Genomic DNA, 21,721 nt, shown 5'->3' with positions numbered 1-21,721 from the left:
CGGGTACCATGATCTTACGGAGAACCAGGTCGCCAACACGGAAGCTCCTCTTCTTTACTCTGGCATTATAGTACCGAGCTACTTTTTGCTGGTAGGCCGCTGTTCGGATGTGCGCGAGGTCTCTTACCTCATCCAGCAGGTCGAGGTTGGTGCATAATTCGTCTTCGTTTGTTTGGTCGTCATATGCTTCTAGTCGCAGTGTAGGTATTTCGATTTCCGCCGGGATTACCGCTTCGGTGCCGTAGGTGAGGTTAAAGGGGGTGTCTCCCGTGGCGGTTTTTTCCGTAGTTCGGTGAGCCCACAGGACACTTGGTAGCTCGTCCGCCCACAACCCTTTAACTCGGTCTAGTCGTGCTTTTAATCCGCGGAGGATGGCTCTGTTCATTACTTCTGTCTTACCGTTTGCCTGCGGGTGTGCGACCGACGTGAAGTTCTTACGAATTCCCATATTTTGGCACCATTCTTGGAACTTGATATCCTCGAACTATTTGCCGTTGTCGGAGATCAGTACCGGAGGTAGCCCGAAGCGACATACTATGTTCTTCCAAAAGAAGTTCTGTATGTTTCAGGCTGTAACTGTTGCTAGAGGTTCAGCTTCTATCCACTTTGTGAAGTAATCTACTGCCACCACTAGGAACTTTCTCCCACCTGTTGCTGGCAGGAATGGCCCTAGAAGGTCGATGTCCCATTGTGCAAAGGGCCATGGACTGGTGAGGTACTTGAGGTCGGCAGTAGGCTGATGGTGGATATTGGCATGCATCTAACACTTGTCGCATTTTCTGACGAGCTCGACGGCTTTTGCCTTCATCGTTGGCCAGGTGTCCGCCGCACAGGTGTCCGCCGCACAGACCTTCATGAGTGTCGCGGAGTACGAGCTCGGCTTCGACAAGTCGCAAGCAACACAGGTAGGGGAGCGTTTAGGATCATCGGTACAACCGTTCGTCTATTATGACGTATTTGGCTGCCTGGCGCTGCACCCTCTTGGCTGCATTGCGGTCCGCAGGGAGGGTTCCATCTAGCAGGAAGCTCACGAGTGGGTCGATCCATCTCGGCTCTGCTTCAAGGACGGGAGCGACCTCTTCTGCTCCATCGAGAATGCTGGGCCGAGGTAAGTCCTCTATGTACACGGTTCTCATGGCGTTGTGACTCGTGCTGGCTAACCGGGACAGGGCGTCGGCCTCAGTGTTCTCTGACCTCGGGATTTGCCTGATGAAGTGTGACTGGAAGTTGAGCTACTTTTGCCAAGTATGCAATCATAGTGAGCTCGCGTGCTTCGTACTCGCCTATAACCTGGTTGACCACGAGCTGGGAATCACTGCAGATAACTACGTGCTTTGCTCTGACCTTGTGCGCTAGGTTCAGCCCGGCTTTCAGTGCCTCGTACTCCGCCTCGTTGTTGGATGCCGCGAACTCAAAGCGTAGCGCGTATTCCAATTTCGTTCCGCTCGGGCCGCATAGCACTATTCTAGCCCCGCTGCCCTACTGGTTCAAGGAGTCATCTACGTGAAGGATCCAGGGCTCCTCATCCCAGTTCGCGTTTGGCCCAACTAGGAGAGATGCTACACTGGCTGCTACTTCACGGGGTTCAGACTCTATTGGCTTGGGAGCTCCGAGCTCGCCCGAACTGGGGATCTCGGGCTCGACCGGCTCAGGGGCTTCGAGGCTAAACGTGCATTCGGCGATAAAATCTGCCAAGGCTTGGGCCTTAATAGCAGTTCTTGGCTTGTACTGGAGGTCGTACTCGCTGAGTTCGATGGCCCATTTTGTCAGTCGACCGGAAACCTCGGCCTTGAGTAAAACTTGCCTCAAAGGTTTGTCAGTCAGGACGATGACGGTGTGAGCCTGGAAGTACGGGCGGAGTTTCTAAGCTGCTATCACCATTGCGTATGCTAGCTTTTCTATCTGCGGGTATGTTGTCTCTGCTCCCTGCAAAATTTTACTAACATAATAGATGGGTTGTTGGACCTGGTCTGCTTCTTTTATTAGTACCGAACTGACCACCTCGTCGCTTGCCGAGAGGTACAGTTCTAAGACCTCGCCTCCTCGGGCCGGGCTAAGGTTGGCACACTAGCGAGGTAGCTTTTTAGCTCGTCAAACGCGAGCTGGCAGTCTCGGGTCCACTCGAACCCTTTGCCTTTGACTGTTTTGAAGAAGGGCAGGCAGCGGTCTGCTGATTTGGACATGAAGCGGCTTAGAGCAACTATGCAGTCGTTTAGCCTCTGAACTTCTTTTACTTTCCGGGGTGGTCTCATATCTAGGATGGCTTTTATCTTGTCCGGGTTGGCCTCAATACCGCGCCGGTTGACAATGTTCCCTAGGAACTTGCCCGAGGTGACACCGAAGACACATTTGTTAGGGTTCAGTTTCATACTAAATTGACGCAGGATTTGGAAGACAGAATCTAGGTCTTGTATTAATTCCTGTGAAAACTGCATCTTGACGACCATGTCGTCTACATAACATTCTATCTTCGTGCCAATCAAGGGCCGAAACAGTCTATTTACAAGTCTTTGGAAGGTTGCCCTGGCATTTTTTAATCCGAAGGGCATGACCTTGTAGCAGTACAGGCCGAACTCGGTTACGAAGCTAGTTTTTTCCTCATCGAACTGGTCCATCCCGATTTGGTTGTAGCCCGAGTAGGCGTCCAGGAAGCTTAGCAACTCATGTCCCGAGGTCTCGTCCACTAGGCGGTCAATTCTGGGGCGGGGGAAGCAATCTTTCGGGCAAGCTCAGTTCAGGTCGGTGTAGTTGACGCACATGCGCCACTTGCCGTTTACCTTTTTCACCAGCACTGGGTTGGCTACCCAGCTCGGGTAATGGACTTACCTTATGAAATCTGCTGCAAGGAGCTTTTCGACCTCCTCGTCGACCGCCCTCCAGCGCTCTGGGGCTAAGTTGCATTTCTTCTGTCTAACGGGTCTGATTACAGGGTCAGTATTAAGTTTTTGAGTTATCAGGCTGGGGTTAATATCGGGCATGTCGGCTGCGGACCAGGCAAAAATATCTAAATTTTGAAGTAAAAAACTCACCAGTTCGGTTCATGGTGGTTTCTCGACGAAAGCACCGATCGGTAGTGTGTGGGCTGGGTCTGTAGCCGAAGTCGGGACTACGACCGTTTCCTCTGTGGGCGAAGCTCGTTCCTCGCCTTGCTTCGTAGGCCGCTCCAGTTCAAGGTTGTCGGCCACCTAGGTTTTTCCCTTCACGGCGGCAACATAACACTTGCGGGACTCGAGCTGGTCGCCCCGCGCTACCCCCACACCGAAGTCTGTAGGAAACTTCATTGCCAAATAGTATGTGGAGACCACTGCCCGCAGGATATGCGTAATTGGCCGCCCTATTATGGCATTGTATGGGGAGGGGGTCGCGACTACCAGGAAATCATGGTTGAGTCTGACCGCACAAGGCCATGTGCCGACTTCCACAGGTACTGTTATTTTTCCGAGGGGCCTAACTTCCTCTCCGCTGAAACCCACCAGAGGAGTGATCGCGGGCTTCAGCTCGCTCCTCTGTAACTGTAGCTGGTCAAATGCTGACTTGAAGAGGATGTCCGCTAAGCTGCCCGAATCTACAAGTACGCACCTGACCTCGAAGTCGTTGATCCTTAGTTTAATGACAAGCACGCCATCGTGGGGGTAGTGGGCCCCTCGCGCATCGTCTTCCGTGAAGAAGATCGGCTCTTCAGTCTTTGGTCTTTTTGGGTGGTTCTGTTCCTCGAGGGCCACTTCGCGAATTGACGTCCGGGCCGCTGCCGAAGTACACCCTGCTACCACCGAACCTCCCACAATTACATGGATGGTTTCCCGAACTGGCCTCTCTTTCGGAGGTTGTCGCTGCAACGGTTCAGCTGGTCTACTGCTAGATTCCGGGGCATCCTTTCCGTGCTCCCCTTGCCAACCTGCCTTATTGTTGTTATTATTGTCATGCTGTACAAAATTCCTTAAGTATCCACGACGGATGAGTCCCTCTATCTCGTCCCGGAGATTATTACACTGTTTGGTACTATGACCGTGGTCTCTATGGAAACTACAGTACAAATTCTTATTTCTCTCGTTCGGATTTCCCTTTAGGCGAGGTGGCCACTTTACGTATGGGGCGTCCTTGATCGTCATTAAGATCTCGGTCCGCCTCGTGTTTAATGGCGTGTAATCCGTCGGAACTGCTAAGGGAGCTCGGAACAACTGGTTCGGCTTCGGCTCCCGAGCCGGGTTTTTTCTGTTGACTGGGTTGGAGGGCTTGCCTTCCCTCTTTCTTTTCTCGTTCCCGCTTTCGGTTCGTTGGTTGATTTCTTCCTCTATTCTCATGAACTTATCCGCGAGCTTGAGGAATTTGGCCACGGTTGCAGGCTGGTTAGCTACCATGTGCCATTTGAACGCTTTGTGCGTTACTCCTCTCTTGGCCGCCGCGAGCTGCACCGCGGGGTCTAACCGCGGTATCTGTAAGCACACTTCATTGAACTGCTTGATGTAGCCCCGGATGGATTCTCCTTCTCTTTGGACTACTCCGAAGATGCTTTCCTCTGTTCTGGGACACCGCTTGCTGGTGACAAAGTGTGCAGTGAAGACCTGCACGAACTGGGCCCAGCACCTTATCGACCCGGGGGCCAGGTTCCTGTACCAAGTGCGGGCTACCCCCCTGAAGGTGGTGGTGAAGGCCACGCACATGCACGATTCACTGGCCCTGGCGAGGTGCATTTGGAACTGAAAAGCGTTAACGTGGTCGTTGGGGTCGAAGGACCCATCATACTTGTCCAAAGGTGGGAGCTTGAAATTTCTAGGCATGGGGACTGCCAGGAGTTCTGATGCAAGGGGGGAAGGAACTGAGAGAATCGGGGCAGCTCTTACCTCATTCGAGCTCGTCTCTTCCTTACCTCTGAGCTTGGGCAGGACACGGGTGGCAGTTCGTCGACTTCGCCGGCGCCTTCGTTGTTGAGTGGGCCTGGTACTGGCGCTGCTGGCCTCTGTGTTGCCGAGCTCGATGGGCCTGGGATGCTGAGTCTGCTGCCAGGGCGCCAAATCGGTTTTCCGTGAGCGGGAACTCGGGTTTGGAGCGCCGAGGTGCTGACCTTGCGGGCGAGGTTTCTGACCCGCCTGCGAGCTGCGAGGCGGGGGGTGATTTTTCTCTCTCTTCAGCCTGGGGACGAGGCTTGGCTGTTAGGGGGGTTCTGGGGCCAGGAGGTTTCTCCCTAGTGAGGGCGTCCACCCTGAGGGGAGGCCTTAACCGTCTTTGGGGCAGGATGCCGAGGTGGAAGCAGTGACTGGTTCAATGGTAGTTGGAGGAGCTGTTGCTGATAATGATGTTGGGAGATGTTGTGCAGTACTTGGTGCTGCTGGAGCTGGTGTTGCTGGAATTGTTGCATTTGGGCTTGCATTGCCCGCATGCATTGCATCAGGTCGTCCAACCGGTTTTGGCCGGTTGCCAGGGGGACGGCAGTTGGTTCAGTGAAGGTTGTCTCGATCGGGGGAGGAAAGGGGATGCTCATGGCAGGAAGGTTTATGGGCACCACTGCTTATGGCGCATTCAAGCTGGGGATCCCATCCACCGAAAGGGGGATGGTGAACTGTCCGACGCACACCACGGGGACTTGAAGTTGTTCCCCTGTGGTGTTTGTCTCCGTGCCACGTCCGGCGTTGCTGGAAGAAGCCATGAGTGTTGGGGTTTTTGAAGGAAAGAGGTTATGAGAGTTTATAGGGAGGCTTTTAGAAGCGTTCCCACAGACGACGCCAATTGATGGTGCGCAATCCGGCTGGTCTTAGCTGTCAACGACCTTGCCTCTGAACGGAACTACAGGGAGCCTGAAATAGAGAAGATGAGGAAGCTTCGGGAGGAACCCGGTATGAATGCTCTGAAGCTCAAGTTAGAATTCTTTAAAAGGCAAGATAAAACCAGATGGTGCAAAGTTCACGTACCTTGTTCTTGGGGGTAGGGAGCCTTTTATAGCCACCTCGTGCACTCACTCCTAAGCTTCTGCCAGGTCGGGTACAATTACCTCTGGTCTCCTGCCAGTTCGGGTGTCATCCCCTCTGCTGGTCAGAACCACCACTGCTCCCTTTTGTCGGAGCCGTCTCTACGACTGGCGATGACGGTGGCAGGTGGCGGTGGTAGGTGATCGTTGAAGTGCGGCTGTCAAGCGTCAGATCCCAAGTCAGTCAGATGTGCCGCCCTTGGATACGGACCTCCTCAATGTCAGGTATGGTACGTTTGTTCAGTTCGGCGTCTCGGAGGCGAAGTGCTGGAGTGGTGAACGAGGTGAAGTCTTGAGTTCGGATAGGGGAGTGTCTCGAACTGCCATGAGGCGGGCCAGTTCGGGTCACTGCCTTGTGTGGCTCGGGGCCAAAGGGAGAGTTTGGGCTCCTCATAGGGAGGTCGGGCTCCTCGTAGGGAGGTCGGGCTCCTCGTAGGGAGTTCAGGCTCCTTGAAGGGAGTTCGGACTGCTGGTTTCTTCCTTTTGGTGCTTGCGCCCTGGGTGCGCTGTTGTGCTGAGCTATTTGCTTTTGCCACATGGAGTGATTGCGAGATCAGGCCAAATCTTCCTTCATCAGTTTTCATTCAATCAAGAAAACGACTTTTTAGTGAAGCTAAAAGTGTATTTGAATTGAAAGGGCTTCGGCATTATCTTTACCAAAAAGTCGAATTTGCAACATATATATATAGTTTTAACTTCTGTTTTTTACCAAACAAGACTTCACGGCATTCTGAATTTCTCAGCTCATAATAGCATCAAATGGGAAAGCGGCTTAGTAAAAGCAGCTCAATCAAGTCCCGTTTTGCTGCGGATTTGGCCACAGGCGATTTGGAATTCCTTGTTGAAAATGAAAAAGGAAAAGAAGATTGATGGATAACAGGACAACCCCAAAGAGATAGTTTTGTCAACTACTGTTTGTGAAGTTGTGGTTGCAAATTCAATTAATGGTACCGTCGAAGCCACATTCATTGTTGTCGTCGTATGTCGTTTGTTTTTTCTTTTCTCTTGTTGCTAAGTATAATATCATTTTCTGAAACTTGCCTTCCGAACAAGGCTTCACCTTTGAAGTTTGAAGGCTAGACCTCGTCAAAAAATGAAAGTGGATATTCATAATCCATACCCACAAGTTTTAACAGATAGTTGGTTCAATTTCCAATGAACCGCTCATTTCCCTTTTCTTTCTTTTCTTGTTTTAATGCTCTTTTAATTAATTTTTCTAAAAAGTTTGAAAATTTGAAACTTTTCTGTGACAGGTGAACATGGGTTAGTCAATGGAGGACAAGGGTGCAATTTGGGCGGGTTGGGTTGGGGTCAGGGTCAATCTAAACCCAACCCTAAGATTCAAACCTTAGACTCAAGCTTGGTCCAAAGGTTTGAAGGTATTTTTTTGAATATGTTTTATTCGTTCATTTTATTCAGTTTAATAGTCAATTCAAGAGTAAAATAGATTATAAATATGTACAAATTTCATTAATAAATGTATATACATACATACATATATAAATGCTTTTATATAAATGAGACACATAACATGTGTGCATTTGTACATGTTTATGCATGGATGCGAGTTTAAGCTAATCATATATATAAATAACTAAATACAATTTCAGTTGTATATAATGGTATAAATATATAATATATGTAACAAATACAGAACAAAATATACAATGTAAATGTGTATAAGGATTAAAATATTGATATGCACAATACTTGAAGGGGTATCATTGAGTATTGATTTGACTAAAACACTTTGTTTTTTATTTTTATTATTTTATTTTATAATTATTAGAGGGTCCAACAGTGTGTTTTAACCAATCAAAACTCATCCATAAATTTTAATAAATAACACCTGAATCATTATCACGTTTATGCTTCTAATTTATTGGTCAGTTATTTTTCTCATATCATAGTTCAACCCTTTGTATTGATGCATGTTTTTTATTTGATTTCAAGGGCTACAAAATGGGTGTAATCCATCCCTAACCCAGGTACAGGTAGGATTCGATCCTAAGTCTTCGCCATGGTCAGTGGGTGCATCTATACGGATATGATACAGTTCATACTTTATTATACAATTTCATGTGGGCTCAGATTGTGTACGATTAGACTCGGGTTAGGCCTACCCAACTTATAGTCTATCAAGGGGAGCAACTCAAGTTAGGTTATCTCACGATAATGTCAACTCCAGCCCAACCGCATATATTAAAACCTTAATTCTACTCCAATCTGATCTTCAGCCCAAGGTTTTCATGTTTAAACAGCCTGGTCATAAAACCTCAAATTCTTTGGTATGTAAACATTCTTGCAAGACATAACCATTCATTTGCCTAGAAGCAACATATGTATCTCTTGTAGCCCTTCACCCAAAGACCGACTGGGTCAGCCCAACCCATAATATAGGGCCAAGATCAATATTTTCAATTATTTTTTCTCAGCCTCTGCTATACAATCATTCCCACATATGGGCAAACAAGAAACGATCCCATGATCATAAAACTCATAAAAATGATATAGAAAATCAGAATAAAAGGAAGAATGTCCCATCATCAATTATTTATTTATTTATTTTTGAAAAGTAAATACTATATTAATAAATAGAAAGGGAGATAAAGTCCTCAACCCTAAGTATTCCTTCTAGATAATCTGAACTAACAAAAGAAGAAGAAAAGTGATATTTAGCTAACTGGGATACCGCATGGGTTGATTTGTTAAAATGTCTATTTACATAATAAAAGGTTCCTTAATAACATCCTGGTTTTCAACAAAAGCCAATGGCATGACCAGGGAGAATTCATATGCTGCGTAAAACATTCTTATCAGTTGTTGAGCATCAGAACATAAACATACTTCTTCAAAATTCCAGTTTTGTAACCCTTGTAAAATCTGCAAAATAGCAAATAGTTCAGCTTGAATAACCGAATTAACTTGAGATGTTCATCCTCCCAATATTTTCAGACAAGTTAAATTTCGGGATAAAATAATGATGCCAAATGTAAACAAAGTCCGAATTTTCCCTGCATCCGAGAACACAATAAAATCTGTATTTTGAGATATAAGAAGAGAGTGCTTGCTATCCCTAAATTGATTTAAAGTAGATTGGGAATAAATAATACAACCCATAGTAAGTTGAAAAGAGTGTTAACCATCTTTGCAATTGACACATAGGTAAGATTTGATGGTTTTGAAAGGATTTTTCATTTCACGCAAACCAAATATGATATTGATGTAACCGTTTCTGGTCACATATCATTTTTTTTTTCGGCTAAGTACCTCGTCATCCCGTTTGTTCCTAGGTGGCCGATGACTCAGGGGCTGAAGTAGAGCTCTCTAGTGTAGTGCAACCCAACTGCTCCCTACAAGAGATGATCTGCTCATCTTTGTGGACGGTGGGAACTAAGGAACTCATCCTCCCTGCAGGAGACGATCTACTCATCTTTGTAGACGGTGGACATGGTTGATCTGCAAGAATTGAATCAGAGGACCCAGGGGTGTTTATCCGACGAGGTCACTCCGATGTCTAAGTCAACACCTAATAGTGAGCTGAAAATGATATTTTGAGAATGGGAGAGGTGAGAGTAGAGAATACGCGTCATTTTCCCTCTCTTCGCCCCTGGGGGGTGAGGCCTTTATATATTGGAGTCCTCGTGGGTTTGGTGGAGCAGTTCCTGAATTCCCGCTATGATGGGACCTATTTTCGTGTTAGGTGGGGATAAAGCCACTCACCAGTAAGGCTGCCCATTTCCGCCTAAATCGGGGAGTGGGTGAGCTAATATAGCCGTTACAAGTCACAATCCCGTAAAATGCGAGGTACGGTGGTGAGCTCCTCGGGGTTGTCATGCGGTGGTCGGTCTGACTCGGAAGCGAGCTTGTCTATGAGTGCTAGGCTGCTTGGTCGCGAGCTGCCTATTGGCGATGGTGGCGAGTTGCCTGTAAGTGGCGAGCTGCCTGTAAGTAGCGAGCTGCCTGTGAGTGGCGAGTTGCCTGGTGGCGAGCTGCCTAGTGGCGAGCTGGTTGGTGGCGAGCTGCCTGTGCAGTGCCGAGTTGTCTAAGTTGCCAGGCTACACGATGGTGAGCTACCTGTGAAGTGCTGAGCTGCCTGGTTGTCACAAGGTTGCACTTAGTTATTACGAGGTGTCAGGTGCCATAATGTCATTGGAGGGCCAAATCCGCCCTTATCATTTGCCCCCCACTCCCGAGCTGAAAGTAACTCGGCGAAGGGAGTAGATTTTTCCTTTTGGCCCGTAATTCGACGAGCTCGTAAGTGCTGATTCAGTTTCTTAGGCTCTGGGAGCTGCTTGGAAGCGAGCTACTCTTAAGGTGCCAAGGTCTCTGCCAGTTCGATACTTTAGCCCTTAGGCTCTAGGAGCGACTTGTAGTCCACTCTCCTTGACTTTGCCCATGCCGACGAGGCGGCTGGGTCTTGTGCAGTATTGTAGCCCTTAGGCTTTGGGAGCGACTTGTAGTCCACTCCTGGACTTTGCCCATGCTGAAGAGGCGACTGGGTCTTATGCAATATTGTAGTCCTTAGGCTTTGGGAGCGACTCATGGTCCACTCCTGGACTTTGCCCATGCCGAAGAGGTGATTGAGTCTTATGCAGTATCGTAGCCCTTAGGCTTTGGGAGCGACTCGTAGTCCACTTATGAACTTTGCCCATGCTGAAGAGGCAATTGGGTCTTGTGCAGTATTGTAACCCTTAGGCTTTGGGAGTGACTCGTAGTCCACTCCTGAACTTTGCCCATGCCGAAGAGGCGACTGGGACTTATGCAATGCCGAGGTCTCTATTTGTGAGGAGTTGGGCTGACCAGGTGTCGAGCTGCCTGTGAGGTGCCGGGCTGACCAGGTGCCGAGCTGCCTGGTGGCGTGCTGCCTAGTGGCGAGCTGCCTAGGTGCTGAGCTGCCTGTGAGGTGCAGGGCTGACCAAGTGCCGAGCTGCCTATGAGGTGTCGAGTTGCTTGTGAGGTGCTGGGCTGACCAGGTATCGAGCTACCTGTGAGGTGCCGAGCTGCCTGTGAGGTGTAGGGCTGACTAGGTGCCGAGCTGCCTGTGAGGTGTCGAGCTGCTTGTGAGGTGTTGGGATGACCAGGTGTCGAGCTGCCTGTGGGGTGCCGAGCTGCCTAGGTGTCAAACTGCCTGTGAGGTGCTGGGCCGACCCGGTGCCAAGCTGCCTGTGAGGTGCTGGGTTGACCAGGTGCAGGGCTGCCTGTGAGGCGCCGGGCTGGATTGATGAGCTTCGTTGCATTTTAGAGACCTGGAAGGAACTAAGAATTAGAGAACCCGGGGTGGCTAACCTGGTGAGGTTGCTCCAATGGCTAAGTCAGTACTCTCATAGTAGACTACGAGTAGACCTGTTCATGGGCAGGCCGGGACGGGCTCGGGCCGGGCTTTCACTTGTCACTAATGAAAATATACTAGGCCTGAGCCCGAGCCCGAGCCCGAGCCCGAGCCCGGCCCGACCAACGGGTCTATAACTTGGGCCCGAGCCCGACCCTGGTAAAAAGCCCGAAACTCGAGCCCAAGCCCAAAGCCCGACCTAATTGAAGAAAAAAAACAATTTTCCCTATTCAAATTAGAATTAAAAATTCAGATAGTATTTTTTTCTATTTAAATGAACAATGGGCCTACAAGATGGTATTTTTCCCTTTCTTTTATATTTTAAAACACACTTTTACATTCTTAAATCAAAAAATTTATTCAAATGGAAATAATCACATAACTAATTTTAAGTTTAACATTAGGTCGGGCCAGGCCGGACTATTTTGACAAAACCCGAGCCCGGCTCGAATTTATTGCGGGCCGGGCTTTTTGGCCCGAATTTAAGCCTGCGGGCCTATAAGCTTGTTCATGCTCGTCCGAGGGTCGGGCCGGGCCGGGCCGGCCCGTCAGGCCACCCGACCCATGAACAGGTTTAACTGCGAGCTAAATATCATAGTCTGAGAGCTAGAACTTACCTACTTGCTTCTGGGGTTGGTGCCTTTATACTGGCATTGTTTAGCGTGGGCTTCACGCACCATATCCGAGATTTCTGCGAAGTCGTCTAAGTGGTTCAAGATTCCTGGAGGAATCCGCCATGCACGTTGACCACCATCCAGATCTTTCGGCACGTGGGCCAACTTCCAAGGATCGTGGGAGTGTTTGGATATGCATTCCGAATTTGTCAGTGAGAACGTCTTGCAAGTCGTCAGGTCGGCGAATGTGCCAGGTCGCCAGGTCACCAGGTCGCGCCTGTGCCAAACTGCCAGGTCGCACCTGGGCCAGGCCGCCAGGTCGCGCCAGGAGCCTTGGAAGGTCTCCAGCTAACTTTAGGTCTCCAGCTCGCACAGGAGCCTTGGAAGGCTCGACCAACAAGGGCGCCCATGTAGTCTGTTAGCCGCCAACTCTCGCGGAAGCCACAAAGAGCTCGTCTTTGTAGAGGGGACCTCGCGAAGAGGACTAGTGAGGTTTTATCTGAATTGAAAGTAAAGTGGGTAGAGCTGCTTAGTCTGTTAGCTCCCTGCGCACAATCTTTGAGTTCATAAAAAAAAAGGAAACTCTAAAGCGAAAGCTTCAGTTTCTAAAAAGTGAGGGCTTAGCTTTCTGGGAGAAGAGGACTTAGCTTTTTGCAGGATGAGAACTTAGCTTTTGGTAGGATGAGAACTTAGCTTTTTGTAGCGTGTTCCCATAGACGACACCAATTGATGTAACTGTTTCTGGTCACGTATCATTTTTTTTTGGCTAAGTACCTCGTCATCCCATTTTCTCCCAGGTAGCCGATGACTCAAGGGTTGAAGCGGAGCTCCCTAGTATAGTGCAACCCGGCTGTTCCCTGCAAGAGATGATCTGCTCATCTTTGTGGACGGCGGGAATTGAGGAACCCATCCTCCCTGCAGAAGATGATCTACTCATCTTTGTAGACGGCGGACCTGGTTGATCTGCAAGAACTGAATCAGAGCACCCAGGGGTGTTTACCCGGCGAGGTCACTCCGATGGCTAAGTCAACACTTAATAGTGAGTTGAAAATGATATTTTGAGAATGGGAGAGGTGAGAGCAGAGATTACACATCATTTTCCCTCTCTTCACCCCTAGGGGGTGAGGCCTTTATATACTGGAGTCCTCGTGGGTTTGGTGGCGCAGTTCCTGGATTCCCGCTATGATGGGACCTATTTTCGTGTTAGGTGGGGATAAAGCCACCAACCGGTAAGGTTGCCCATTTCCGCCTAAATCGGGGAGTGGGTGAGCTAATATAGTCGTTACAAGTCACAATCCTGTAAAATGCGGGGTACGGTGGTGAGCTCCTTGGGGTTGTCATGTGGTAGTCGGTCTGACTTGGAAGCGAGCTTGTCTATAAGTGCCAAGCTGCATGATGGCGAGTTGCTTGTAAGAAAGACAAAGATTTGGTGCTTTCTATGCTAGAGTTTAAGGCTTCACTTGATACAATTTGGGAAGAAAGCGTCACCAGAAACCAATCATTTTCTAATACCATAAAGGATGCATTTGAACATCTAATTAATCATTTTCTAATACCATAAAGGATGCATTTGAACAAGGCAAGCTTTGTTCATTGGCCTCTTTTGTATTGTTAATGCAATCTCATTATCGGCTCTGGTGGTGTTTGTGGAGTAGATATTTGAGATCACAGGCTAATAATTGTTCAAGATATTCTCATTAGTGCTCACTGCCCAGAAGTGGAGTTGTGACATGAGCAAATTGGGGTGCCAAAGTAAAAGCTCCAAAGTTTTGGTGCGTTTATGAGTGTTCTACAAATTTTACTTCTAGCTAAGTTTTAACTATTGTGTTTTTGTGCATATGTATTTCTACACCAACTACTTACTAATGTCTGGCATATAGTTAGCTAACAACCATGTAGTGGGATTTTGAAGCAAGTGGACTCGAATGGTGTGCTTTTCTGTTAGTCATAATTTGCAAGGGCATAAAAATGTTTATGTTGGAATTTTACATGTCTTTGGACATCTTTGTCATTGAAAGTATGATCCTCTCTTGTGCAGAGATAGATTGCCAAGCCTACTTCAAAGATTGGCCTTCACATCTGATTCTTCATCTTCTTTTATAGTAATGTGAGTTCTATTGTAAAGTTCATTAATAGTTTTGTTCTTTTGTATAATATTTATGTTTCATGTCAACAGGATTTTGATATTTGGAAGTAAATATAGCTCAGATCTATTTAGAAGAACGATTCTTTTGTATCATATAGCTCATATATATCTATGTACAATAATCTCATGTGAACAATTCTTACAATCTTACTATAAAATTTATTCTATTTAGGACAAATTTGAAGTCTCATACTTAAATGTTTTGGCATTTAATTTCTTGACGGCCATTTACTTAATTGGAATTTGAGTAATACTATTTTTGATCTCTCACTCTCACTCTCTCTCTCTCTCACACACACACATGAGAAGTAGCCAGAATTTGTCTAGCAGAACAACATGAACACAACACCTTGTCAATCCACGGTCTCACCCTACTAAATGAAACACCATATCTTTGTTAAACATATAAATAAACATCTTAAAGGAGTAAGAAATTGAACTTTTTATTATTAAAGGATTTAAACTCTACCAACAAAGATCAGAAAAAAAAATTGGATAGGTCAAGTAGGTTGGAAATATGAATTGAAATTTGTTAGCAATTTTGCAGAACTAAATCTAACTCTTAATTAGTTACTAGGTGAATGGGGTAAAAGTTTGTAATGAACACTACCATTACTTTGCCACATCATACATAAAGAGAAGCGTCAATACCAAAAGACCAGTTAATAGCCTATAAGTTACTGACCATGAATACAAAATGCCTTTGAATCTGTTCACAATCACATCACTTGAATTTGTTTTGTATTCAAAAACCTTTCAATTCCTTTCAGACCATGTAAATAAAAAATCACAATGGTGCATGCTAACATCCATCTCACTTTACCATTCTCACTTGGTCTAGCTAGTTGTGAAGCCTTCAAAACTTATAGCACAAATTCGGGAAAGAAAATGGTGAAACAAGATTCATGCAGCTGACCTGACCTCATATAGTTAGGATGAGGCTTGGGTGATGATAATGAATCTTTTCTATTGAAAACATCCTACATGAGAACGAAGATATGATTTGTTCTCTCTTTATCAACTCCAAAGAGGACACTATAAGTGCTATCCAACACCATCCCCCTCCTCATCTGGTTGTACTTATCCAATGCTTCTACCTGATACAAAAAAGCTAATTTAGTTGCTTTACAAGTCTAAGGAAGAAAGTCCCTACTTTGCTCTTGCAACTCTCTAAGTTCTAAGTTCATTAATTTCACAACTCTTCTTGATCAATTGTGTGATATGGCAATAGATATACAGGAGCAAGAAGATGGATGACCTTGGATAAGGTACACAAATTAGTTCAAATTCATCCTAAGAATGAAAATGAAATTTAGTTTTTTTCCTAGATTGATTGTTGTCCTAGGCATCTTTATAATGTCTTGTGATTGTTAAGAAATCTTCTAGCCATCAAAAGGTAGAGCTATAAAATTGTACCTTCATGGTTACTTTAAGATTTATTTCTACTATTGTCAAATTCCTTCTCTTAGTGGTCTAGATAATAACATGCAAAACTATACCTTCATGGTCACTTAAAGATTTATTTCTATTACACATGGCTTAAATGATCATTGCTTGGTGTAATATATCCAACCTTTAACAACAGGCTTAAGTTGCCATTGAGATTTTTTTTTTTTTTTTTTGTGGAAAAAGGTAAAGTAATTTTATTCAATGAGAAAGCAAATTATAACAAGACTTAGACCAACTAGGTCTTCCTGGGCCCAAAACATATTACAAGAACATCCATGATTTAGTACAAAGAAGGAGAGAAACATTCTGACTTTTAAACTCCTCATTCACCGACACCCAGGAGCAAATCTTCCCCACCACTTTCTGCACAATCTCATATGGACTTTTTGATCGATTACAAAAAATTCTATTGTTTCTTTCCATTCAAATGGACCAAAGAACAGCCTATGGAATAGTATTCCAAACAAGCCTGCCTTTCTTGCTAAGACCCTCCAGTCTCCAACTCATAAACAGCTCCTTCACAGACTTAGGCATAGCCCAACACACCTCTAGTTTCTTGAAGAAATGTCCCCAGATTGAAGAGGAAATTGGACAGTGAATGAACAAATGATCTATAGATTCAGCACCCATGCCGCATAAAACACAGGTGGGATCAAGAATCTGAACACCCCTTCTCTCCAAGTTGGTCCTAGTTAAACATTTATTCAAAACCATTGTCCAAACCAGGAAGTTAACCTTGGAGGGATAGGTGGGGTTCCAAATCTGCCCATCTGGGAAGTTCTCCTGACCTGAGCTGCACATCTTAAGGAAAAGGGATTTAACTGTGAATCTATCATCTGCATTCCGCTTCCAAGTCCATTCATCTTCCATACTCATATCGATTCTTTGATTTTGAATCTGCCCCAACAGACCTACATACTCCTCCACTTCCCAGTCTAGCAAATTCCTCCTACACAGGGGAGTCCAAGTAAAGGAGCCCCTAGAGGTACTAATGTTATCAACAACTGAAGAATCTTAATTCACTGCAATTTGGAACAGCTGGGGAAAAGCATCAACCAAGGGGCTTTCCTCACACCAGGAATCCTTCCAAAACATAATTCTATCCCCTTTTCCAACTTTAAACTTGACCCCGTTCATGAAAAGAGTACTGACCTTAGAAATACCAGCCTAGAGAGAGCTACCCCCAAATGAAAGGGGATCAAGAGTTTTCCAATTTCCCCAATCCACACCTTACTTAGCCACAATGAGGCACCTCCACCAAGCATTTCTCTCATAAGCAAATCTCCATATCCATTTGCTAAGAAGAGCAGCATTGAAATCTTTTCACTTTTCTAACTCCCAAACCACCCTTCTCCTTAGGCTTACACATTTGCTCCCACTTAACAATGTGAATTTTCTTCTCGTCCTCCCAACCCCTCCATAAGAAGTTCCTTTGAAACTGTTCCAACATTTTTACAATTTTATTTGGAATTGGAAAGAGAGAAAGAAAATGTGTTGGGAGGTTGGACAGGGAGCTCTTAATCAATGTAACCCTACCACCAAAAGATAAATATTTAGCCTTCTAAAGAGCCAACCTCTTCTCCATTCTCTCAATGATTGGGCACCAGATTGAAGAAGAAGAACATTTAGCCCCAAGAGGTAGCCCCAAATACTTAACCGGAAGGAGCTCCATATGGTAGGCCATTATCTGTGCACAATCCTCCAAATTTACAACTTGACCCACTGGGATGATCTTACTTTTACTCAGATTGACTTTGAGACCCGTAAACACTTCAAACCAACTCAGAATTTGAAGAACTGTTTCCAACTGAGGTAGAGATGCATCCACAAAGCAGAGGGTATCATCAACAAACTGAAGAATATTAACTTTCTCATTACCTGGAGAAATAGCAAATCCATTCCATAATCCCGATTTTGCAGCCTCCTTACTAAAAAGAGTGAGGATTTCCATAACACAGATGAACAACAAGGGTGGCAGAGGATCTCCCTGTCTCAGCCCCCTAGAACTACCAAAGAAACCCGTGGACTGCCCATTAATTAGGACTGAAAATTTAGTGGTCTTAGTACAAACACTAACCCAGTTTCTCCATTTCTGGCCAAAATTCATACAATCCAACACCCTATCCAAACAATTCCAATTGACATAATCATAAGCCTTCTCAATGTCAAGCTTACAAACAACCCCCGGAATACCCTGTCTTCTCCTTGAGTCAATTAACTCATTAGCAACTAAAATTGAGTCTACCATATGTTTGCCTGGAATAAATGCACCTTGATTATTTGAAATAACATTACCTATCACCCCTTTCATTCTTTCTACGAAGACTTTCGCCAAAATTTTATAGAAACTGTGAAGTAAGCTAATCGGCCTAAACTCCTTAATATTCACAGCCCCCTCAATTTTTGGAATAAGGGAGATAAAAGTGGCATTTAGACTTCTTTGTAGGGACGCCTTTGCATGAAACTCCTGGAACACCTTCATCACATCTTCTTTCACAAAGTCCCAACACTTTAGATAAAACAGATTGGTAAAACTATCCGGCCCAAGGGATTTATCACCTTCAAGCTTCTTAATTGCTGCACTGACTTCCTTTTCTGTAAAAGGCCTTTCAAGCCAAATTTTCTGGTTCACTCAGTTGCCTAAAGGAGAGATTGTAGGGAAATGGCCTCAGCTTCCACTTTTCCTTATAAAGATCTTTATAGAAAGAGGTTGCAACTGCTTTAATCTCTGAATCAGATTCACCACATCTCTCATTCCATGTCAACTTCTTAATAGTTGAAACTCTAGCTCTAGCATTAGCCACTTTGTGAAAGAAATGTGTATTTTTGTCACCTACCTTTTGCTAATTAACTTTAGCCCGTTGTCTCCCTTTCAATTCCTCTTTCACCGCCAAATTTTCAATGTTGTTTTTTGCTTGAAGTCTTTTCAGCCTTAACTCTTCAGAAATATGACCAATTTCTTATGCTTTATCAATCTCTTCAATAATACCCAATAAAGCTTTTCTTTCAGTCCCCAACTTTAACTTATTCTCCAAGTTCTAGATTTTAATTATTTTTTTTATAGCCATCATTTTTTTTGCTAGAACAAAGGAACTGGATCCCTCCACCTGAAGTTCTCCCCACACTTTATTCATCAATGGTCTGAGAGTTTCCTCCTCATACCAAGAGTTTTCAAATTTAAAGGGAGCTTTGACCTTCTCCCTCTCCCCCAAATAAGCTGAATAGAATTGTGGTCTGAGACAGGTCTGGGTAAAGATATCTGCCTAAAGTCCGGAAAGATGTCCTCCCAATTTGAGGAAACAAGAAATCTATCCAATCTGACCAGGGTAGGGGTATCCTGGTTGCCACTGAGATTTTCACCAACATAAGAGGGTCCAACTAGAATATCTTACTAATATAACTAAAGTAAGATGTAAACTCTTCCTTGGCTGGATTACCATTCCCTTCCCAAGTGATTGTTCATATAGGCCAAGGCCAATAAGCCATCTATCAATAGAAACGATACCACAGGCCATCCACATTTCTCCTCATGTAGATCATAGATCTCCATAATATTAGTAATTAGCATGAATATACAGTTTCTTCTTGCAAAGGCAAAGAATTCATCTAAAGTTGCCCCTCTGAAGCAAAATTCTTTGTATGGTCAGTGCTTTAGAGAAGTGCTTCACTTGAGATAGGGTTCTTATGAAGGGTATGTTGTTGGATAGTGTAGAGTATGCATTATATTCTTGGGAGGTATTACTTGCTAACCATTAAAACTTTGAAATGACTTCAACCGTTTTTTAACGCTTTAACATTGTTAAGTTTCATAAGTGTTATTTTTGTGTCGTTTACTCGTTACTTAAATGAATGAATGATAACATTTATGTGTGGTTACTTGAACTTATATTTTTGATATTGGTTTGCAGTGGCAAAATTAGGAAAATATTAAATCACGAGGTGCCCAATTTAAAAGCCTACAGTAATAAGTTTAGAGGCACAAAGATTTAGTGAATCTAAACCACCTTAGAACTTTAAAACAAGTACGAGGATGCAGCATTATATGGTCTACAGTTTTGGTATGTATTTTATTAATAAAATTAAATATTACTATAATTATTTTTTGTTACTTATATATTTATTTTTGCCAATTCTTGCAGATTCAGCAAGAATGGACACAACATTAAAAAGTCATTGGTGAAGATGTGAACACATTGCAAATACTCTTTTTTGTTATGTTTATTATTAAAAACAAGAACACCATTTTAATATATTTCTGTTTGAAACAATTATTACTTTTGTCAAATGATAAATATATATTTTTTGTGTGATTACATTTAAGAATTTGAATGTTTTAATGAGAAGGATTTATTTTTTATGAATTAGTCTTATATTTGCATATTAGAAAAATCAAAAGTTACAGGTTGATAATAATAGTTATCTTATAACAATGGTTTGATAAAAGTGAAATGAGTAACAGAAAACCATTGCTACATACGGCTTTTAGCAATGGTTCTTTATAAAAAACGGTTATTATAATAATCTGTTGCTATATGCATCTTCTAGCAACGGTTTTAAAAAGTAACCGTTGCTATAGGCATCCTTTAACAACGGTTTTTATATTGAACAGTTGTTATAAGTATCTATTAGCAACGGTTTTTATATTGAACCGTTGTCTTAGGTATCCTTTAGCAACGGTTTTTATATTGAACCGTTGTTTTAGGTATCCTTTAGCAACGGTTTTTATATTGAACCGTTGTTTTAGGTATCCTTTAGCAACAGTTTTCACGTTGAACCGTTGTTATAAGTATCATTTAGCAACAATTTTACAGAATAACCGTTGCAACATATCTATCAATTTTATTTTTTTGAAATATTTTAACCACGGTTTTGTCCATTGCTATAGCTATTTAGCAACAGTCAATTTAGTGTCCATAGGTTAAGATTATGGCAACAAATGATGTTCGTAACAACGGTTTCATAAAACCGTTGCTAGAACCTAGTGCCACGGTGGAAAAGGCTTCGGTTTTGTATCCATCACTAGTAACACCATCCGGTCCCGAACCAGCTGCCTGATGCGGAACTCGTAGTCCTCGGCTGCTTGCCCCCCCCAGCACACCATGAGCCACAGATACAACATGCGCCGGCAGTATAGGGACCTGTATAACAGAAAAGTAGGTTATATCACAAGAGGTCAACCGACAAGGGTTTGAAAGGTTGAGATCTAATGGGTGCTGAGACAAGGTGGAGCTTTTTGAAGACGGCTGAGCTTAGAGTACTCTCATCAGTTGAGTTAGCCCAGCTAGGGTTTGCCCATGAAAGCAAGATCACTATTGAAGAAGGTGTAAGTTGAACGGATCACATATACTTTTCAACTAGGGTTTACCCATGAAAACCAGCTAGGTGCTAGACATTATGACATGCACGCACACACATGCTACACACAAAGGAGAGAGAGAGAACCTTGGAGATGAAAGCCTCTTTGGCTTGCCTGTAGGTACTGAGTGGGTGTTTCTTGGCCACAAGATTCTCCTCAGCCAAAAACAGATGCCACTTGGACCGGTCCAATGTTCTCATGTATGGAGCCATGGTTAGCTTCCTGCATCAGATCAGAGAACCAGAGGGATCCCAGGAGAATAAACAACCAACACATAAAATAACAATCCTATAGCATGAACAGTAATCTTTCTCTCTCTCTCTCATACACATACACTAACGAGAACCGATCGACAGAAGAAAGAGAAGAACCTCAAGAGGTTGGGAAGGTTTCCTCCTGAGAGAACAAGGGAAAAAGCACCTCTCCTTCACAGAGGCATCAGAGATCTGGGTCACATACCCTGCAAGCCCAGTTAAAAGCTCTTCGGTGCTATCATAGACTCTCACATCTGGATATCTGTTCTCCATTCCCGAGTTCCAAGCTTCCAGACTCCAGCTAGCTAGTTCCAGAGAGTCTGCTTCGCCTCAACTCATCTCCAAACTTTTGGATTTATCTACTATATAAAAACTGAGATTCCATGTCTGTGAGAGACAAAGAGAGATGAGAGGGGGATTGTACGGTGAGGTCTGCACTCACTCCACAAGAGTACATGAATCGAAGATGAGGTGACACTGTCGACGTTACGCCCACCTCCATGAATAGACGAAATTAAAAGTGTAATAAAAGTCGAATCGTTCTTTGTTTATGTTTGACCCCAGATCAGTTACACACAAAAGAATCGTTTCCTTCCATGGCGTCAAGA

At 44.4% G+C, this 21,721-nt stretch overlaps 1 long non-coding RNA gene and 1 pseudogene across 1 annotated transcript; one reads left to right on the top strand and one right to left on the bottom strand.

Moving 5' to 3' along the window:
• Nucleotides 1-14,847: 14,847 nt before the first annotated feature.
• On the top strand, nt 14,848-19,842 carry LOC148791513 (uncharacterized). Its single transcript, XR_016076772.1, has 3 exons — nt 14,848-15,322; nt 19,412-19,561; nt 19,643-19,842. It is a non-coding gene; the product is annotated as an uncharacterized LOC148791513 (long non-coding RNA).
• Nucleotides 19,843-20,481: 639 nt separating this feature from the next.
• On the bottom strand, nt 20,482-21,386 carry LOC148791512 (putative 6-phosphogluconolactonase 1 pseudogene; annotated as a pseudogene).
• Nucleotides 21,387-21,721: the final 335 nt, after the last annotated feature.

The sequence above is a fragment of the Nelumbo nucifera genome, chromosome 5 (assembly GCF_055504915.1).
Source record: "Nelumbo nucifera cultivar China Antique chromosome 5, China Antique-T2T, whole genome shotgun sequence".
In the NCBI taxonomy this organism is placed as follows: domain Eukaryota; kingdom Viridiplantae; phylum Streptophyta; class Magnoliopsida; order Proteales; family Nelumbonaceae; genus Nelumbo; species Nelumbo nucifera.
This window is presented reverse-complemented; position numbering and strand designations above follow the sequence as displayed.